Raw genomic sequence first — 6,499 nt, 5'->3', positions numbered from 1 at the left:
CAGAAGGTACACTGGTTTGAGACCACATGCTAAAAATACTTTGTATTCTGCTGGAAGGGCACAGCAGTGTCAGCAGGACAGTCTGGGATTTGAAAACTTATCCAGTTTAAAGAACCCAAGAATGTCCCAAAAGCGGATGCCTTGTCATGCAAGGTTCAAAGGTAACTCCAGAGGCTGGAGCTGAGGAAGAACACACTGAAACCTTGGGCACTGCAGGGCTGAAGGGCAGCCTTGCTTCTGCTTGCAGAATAGCTCTGTACCTATTCATTTAATCTGTGCTCTCACCCAGCAGCAATTGGAGAGCCCAGAAACATCCAGGCAGCTGTGAGAGAAAAAAGGTTTGAGAATAATGAACTCTGGGAACAGCTTCTCCCTTCACCATTTCCCACCACAAACAGCCGTGATCAGAACTTGCTCAGGACACAAATACCAGCTCCTTTCTCATGACACACAGGCTGTGTGACTGTTTTCCTACCTGCAAGGCCACCATCCATGGAGAGCTGGAGCTCCAGGCTAGGCAGAAGTCTCCTGCCTTGCACTGGCCACAGCAGTCCATGGCACTGGGGAGGTCCAGCACTGGGCAGACGTGGCTGCAAGATTTTGGGTAGTGCTATCCAACGTGCAGTTCACCAAAGGTGTGCTAACCTGGGGTGTGAGTGTGCAGGGAGTGAGGCACCACACCCTGGGGTACACACAGCTCGCCCTCCCTGCACCATCCCAGGACCCATCACCGCAGTAACAGCCCTGGATCTGCTGCCCTGCTCACACCATGGGGACCTGGTCACCCTCTGGGATTGAACTCTTAAGCTTACTTTGAAACAACATCAACAGTGCTGTTGTCAGTTCATCCCTTACTGCAGGCTTTTGAGGAAAAGAAAGCATTACTTACACCAGTGTTTGCTCCCTCGTGGAGATGGGACTGCAAAGACCATCTTGATTCCACCCGTGGCCTCGTGTGTCACACCTTGCACTCCTCCTGACTGCCACAGCCTGGCCTCCCCAGGGGAGGGGCTGCAGGAAGTTTTGCACCCTCAGCCATCTAATATCTCCCAGGCTGCCTGCATGTTGTAAAAGGGTCCATCTCTCTCTCTTCTTTGGCAGATTTTGCTAACTCTGACCTCGAACTTCATTTCCTCCTTCTGACAGGGATGATTGAGGAAAATAAAAAAAAAAAAAAATCAATATTATCCTTTGCTTTGTGTGTTTCTCCATCTTGTTTAATGGATATTCCCACAGCAGGAGCTGCTGGAACTGGTGAGCTCTTCCAAGAACTGTAATTTCTAGACTGGTGGGCACAATACATCTCAGACAGCCACAAAGAAACTCTTCAACCCTTAGAATACAGATTTATGTGAAAATTACATTAGTATGAAGGTACATCTGTATCCACAGGCAACAGTGATTGTATCTGATTATTTTTAGTGAAAATACATATTCAGAATGAAAGGCACATGACAGTTTCAAGCTACTTAGCTGAACACGCTGTTCCCACACCTGTGGGATTTTAGTATTTCTATGCTTTTAAGAGCATTGTACCACAGAGATAAGATCAGTGCATGATCCACTTTACTGAGTTGGAAAAATGTAATTTAGGAAGATGTTATTATTGCAGGACAGTGGTGGAAAGCTCATTGATAATCATAACTCTTTACACACTTAAAGACCACAATTATTTCCTTGATCCCTGAAGGAAAAATTTTCATGTAAGTCCTCCAAGAAAAAAAAACATTAACCTGTGACTTGAATGAATCCCCTCTAAGGGGATGCTCACATCCCTGATTAGACTGGAGACTCCCTAATCCAAACCCTTTGGGAGCACATTACCATCCCCAGGAAAGAGAATCTGTGTTTATGTGAGGGGGCTGGTGCAAAGGCACATTCTGTACAGTCACAACATTCATTGACCGGGTATTTGGAACAGGACAAATCAAAAGAAACAAGAAGTGCACAGCAGTGGCACCCAAGGCAGGTTACAGCAGATTATCAATTGGCACACTTGGTGTTCAGCCAGGGAGCTCCAGTGCAGCTCACCCCAGCTGTCCTTGGGAGCACTGCAATATTTGGGGACCATCATTCAGTCTGCAAGATCTCAATTTGTATGTGACCTTGATACCAACGACAGGGAAGAAGAGAGCTCATTAAGCAGTGAGAGGCAGCACGGAGCCCATCAGCTCAGAAAGGATTCAATGCCCATGTAGCTGTTTAACATGAGAGAGCCAGGCCTTGGCAATGAACCCTCCCTGTTCAAATCATTCACATCAGTTCCTCTTCCTCTCCCCCTTGCTGCTCTCACCAGCCAGAAGAGTCAGCGAATGATCAAGTGCTTCTTTGATCTGCTGTGTGTGTGAAGACAGAAATATCCAAGCTGAAGAACTGAGCCCCATGGGTCTGACAGCAGATTCAATTACAACCCATGGAATTCAGTTCTCAAAGCTGAGAATAAATGACACTCATTTTGGAGCCGTCCCGATGCCCGGCAGCAGCTCCAGTCCTGCTGGCTCCCTCCATGCCTGGCCTTCTTCCAGGGGCTGGAAAACCTCCTCTGCAGCCAAAGCAGCTCTACCAGATGCAGAATAATGGCTCCAGGACGTGTATTTTAAAAAATAGACTGGTTTATATTTTGACATGGGAAGTGGCCACACACACAGACAGAATGTGCCCTAACACAGAGCAGAATGCCCAGTACCAAAAAAAGAAATGAATGGCCAAGGAGTGTAGCAGAATTTCAGAATTTCAGATAGGTGAGTTTCAGCCATGTTCTGCTTTGACTCTTTATCAGCTCCACGTGTGACATTCTCTATCCTTTCAGTGTCATTCCAGTGTCATTCCCTCCCTCTGAGAACTCATTTACTCAAGGATTAAATTCATGCATTTGCAAACAAGAAGACAGCCCATGAAATTATATTGTTCTGCCTTTGCAAGAGCAGTGAGGAGGGAAGTCTTTTCAAGAGGCCATAAATCTACTTCTTAAAAAAACATTATTTTTTCCTATTTCAGCAAGGTCCCTCAGCACCTCATAGCTTGGAGTCTTATTACACCAGAGTTAACTATTCCTACAGGAAAGACACTTAATAGACAACCACCATATAAAGTTTTACTGCTACACTGAAAGGCAAACCTTTTCAGAGTGATTAGGTAATGTTAACTGCCTGCAGACTATGCTTCCTTATTCTTCTTTTGAATTAAATATGTTTAACAGGAAAAGAACATGTAGATCCTAAAGCCATGAACTTAATGCAATGTGTAAATTCTCTGCATTTTCCTTATCATCCCCTACTTTTATTCTCTGTGTTGCCATTACAACCTTTCTTTTTAATATATCTACATTTGTCTGAACATATAGCCAAAGGGTGGCATTCTAATGCTTTTTAGCCAATCAATGACCTACTGCAGCTTCACATGAAATCCAGATACTATCCAAATGAGCTCATCGTGGGTGGTAATTAATTAACACCAGTGGGGAGCTTGAAATAACATATAAATATCGTCACAATTCATTAGCAGCATAAAATATCTTCTTCACCCTTATTTAGTTAGATAGATTTTCCCCACAGCTCATGGAAAAAATACATATCTCAGCTACACCTGGTTAGCTGAAACAAGAGGGCAAAATGAAGTTATTCTAGAGATTTTGAGATTTAAAAAAAGGAGGAAAACTCACTGCCAGAAAGGACCACAGTGACACCAGAGGCAGCCAAACACTCAGACTCCGCAGGAGCTTTCAGGTTGAACGGGGGTAGGGCTGAGGGTTTCACACGTGGGCCGTGGGCTCTGCAGGCAGCGGGGATTCTGCTGGCTGGCACCGCTCGTGTCCCATCCCAGGACAGCCCTGCCAGCAGAGCTGCAGCTCAGCCTCACCCCCTGTAGGGTCACAGCTCGTGTCCCATCCCAGGACAGCCCTGCCAGCAGAGCTGCAGCTCAGCCTCACCCCCTGTAGGGTCACAGCTCATGTCCCATCCAGGACAGCCCTGCCAGCAGAGCTGCAGCTCAGCCTCACCCCCTGTAGGGTCACAGCTCATGTCCCATCCCAGGACAGCCCAGCCTCACCCCCTGTAGGGTCACACCTCCCCTATAGGGTCACACCTCCCCTATAGGGTCACAGCTCCCCTGTAGGGTCACAGCTCCCCTGTAGGGTCACAGCTCGTGTCCCATCCAGGACAGCCCTGCCAGCAGAGCTGCAGCTCAGCCTCACCCCCTGTAGGATCACAGCTCATGTCCCATCCCAGGACAGCTCAGCCTCACCCCCTGTAGGGTCACAGCTCCCCTGCAAGGTCACAGCTCCCCTGTAGGGTCACAGCTCCCCTGTAGGGTCACAGCTCGTGTCCCATCCAGGACAGCCCTGCCAGCAGAGCTGCAGCTCAGCCTCACCCCTGCCTGGGCACTGCCCAGAGAGGAGACCTCTGCTCAGCGTGGGGAACCCACAGCTCAACCTTTAAAACCCAGAATAATCAGCTTTAAAATCCTTACTTGACCTTTCTGGTCTCCTCTGTTTAAAAGCCTCCCATTTCTTTGACTTCCCTCTTTCCCACATGTCGTGAATGTTCCCATAGGAAGTGTCCCCACATCCCCAGCTGGGCCAGCTGCTCGCCCTGGCACATCCATCGTCCAGCAGCCATGGATGACAAAGGCATCAGGTCCATAATGCCTTCAGCCCTGCAACTACACAGACACTCTCACTGTCCCCACACCAGAAAGAAAAGATTAAAAGAGAAAAAAAAGATAAAAATAATTCGGAATAGTTAATTTGTATATGAAAAAAACCCCATCTCATGATGAATCAGATCAGCCCAAGCATGTATTTTGGGCTTGCCAGAAGCAAGTGCATTTGTTCCCAAAATGCTTTCTGAAGCTCCCAGTTATTTTCTGGTCGCGTTTTTAATTTCAAGCCATAGTTACATTTCTAGTGCCAATGTCTATGTCACAAATAACAAAGATTCAATTTCCTCTGCTGTAGAATTATTCCACTCTGCTTATCTTGAGGTTCAGTTCTCTTGTCTCCATTTTAATCATATTTTCCAACACAGTACTTTGTGCAACAGACCATTTTCCTTCATGAAAGATAAAAATGATTGCATATTCCATTTCATTTTTTTTGACCTAAAACTTACTGATTATTTCTGCATCTTTTTTCACTAAATTTGAGAAAAAATACATGGCAAATTAAATACCAGGCATAAATCACTAAGAAAGACAACATTTACACCATCACCCATCTATATACATTGCAGATAGTTAAAACACTAATAATGAAATAATGGAAAGTTATTTCACATTTTTAAAACGTTCTGGCCATCAGCAATAATAATAAAGACCTCTAATACTAAGAATTAGTTTTAGCAATCACTATAGCATATATTTACTGCATAGTAACAATATCGTTTCATTTATACTCAGCCATTAAAAGTCACAGCCCTGGAGGCAATTTCAGCAAGTTTTATCTATTGAAAAATACGAACTTTTATGGCCTCCATCTTTTTTTTTGTTATAATATATTTCCAGCTGACAGGATGGGACAGTGCAGGAGAATGCAAACAGCCCAAACCACATTTTGCACACTGACACAACTGCAGTAACAGCTGCACTAACAGTGCCCAGATGGAGCAGGGGAGCTGGAAAGCCAATTTTCAGTGTGCTGACAAGGGCAGTGAGAACTGAGAAGTTGAAAGCCTGTGGAACTCCACCTCTCCCCACTCTTTCTAATCTCAGCAACAAATTTTTCCAGTAAACCAACCAGCAGTTCCACCCCAGCTGACTAACGCTGAGCACAAAGGACAGGACCCACCTGCCTGAAGGCAGGGCTGTCCCAAACCAGGGCACTGCCTCCCCTGGCCAGGGAACCTGATCCCTGTGCCCACAGGTGCTGGAGGTCACCCTGCAGCCTCCAGAGACCCTCCCTGCACCTTTTTAACCCAGCAGGGAATTCCCGTTGGAAACTCCACCACAGAAAAGAGTGGAGATTCCTCCATCCCTTTTTCCGTGCTGTAAACCAAATTTGGGGGTTCTTAGATAAGCTCAGAGCACATAGAAGAAAAAAAAAAAACAGATAAACCATCTTCAAAAGAGTGAAGGATCGATGTGATAGAAAAGCAGGTCTAGCCAGTCAGACCCCTTAGCTGCAATCAAACACTGCCCTTTCAAAATCACTGGCGTTGGATGGACAGAGAAAGATCCATACTTCAATTAACTCATATCCTCTCCCTGTTTAAATAGTTGTTATTCAAGTGGGTTAAGATATAGATTTAAAGAAAAAAATGAATATACATAAATCATAACACAAGGAAAATATTAATGCATATAATGTTACCCCCACCCCTTATTTCTGAATTCCATTGGATTTGGAATAAAATCACAACAACATTGGAATAACAAGAGAAAAAAAATCCTGCCTGGTGAAGAGAAGCACTAGAAAATGTGCAGATACAACACAGTATTTATACAACAGTATTTAAAAGTAATTCCAAATTTCTCATTGCTTTAGCATAAATATCACTCAAAGTTA

The sequence above is a fragment of the Myiozetetes cayanensis genome, unplaced genomic scaffold (assembly GCF_022539395.1).
Source record: "Myiozetetes cayanensis isolate MyiCay16 unplaced genomic scaffold, myiCay2020 scf17, whole genome shotgun sequence".
Taxonomy (NCBI): domain Eukaryota; kingdom Metazoa; phylum Chordata; class Aves; order Passeriformes; family Tyrannidae; genus Myiozetetes; species Myiozetetes cayanensis.
The sequence above is the reverse complement of the archived record's forward strand: the minus strand, read 5'-3'. Positions refer to the sequence as shown.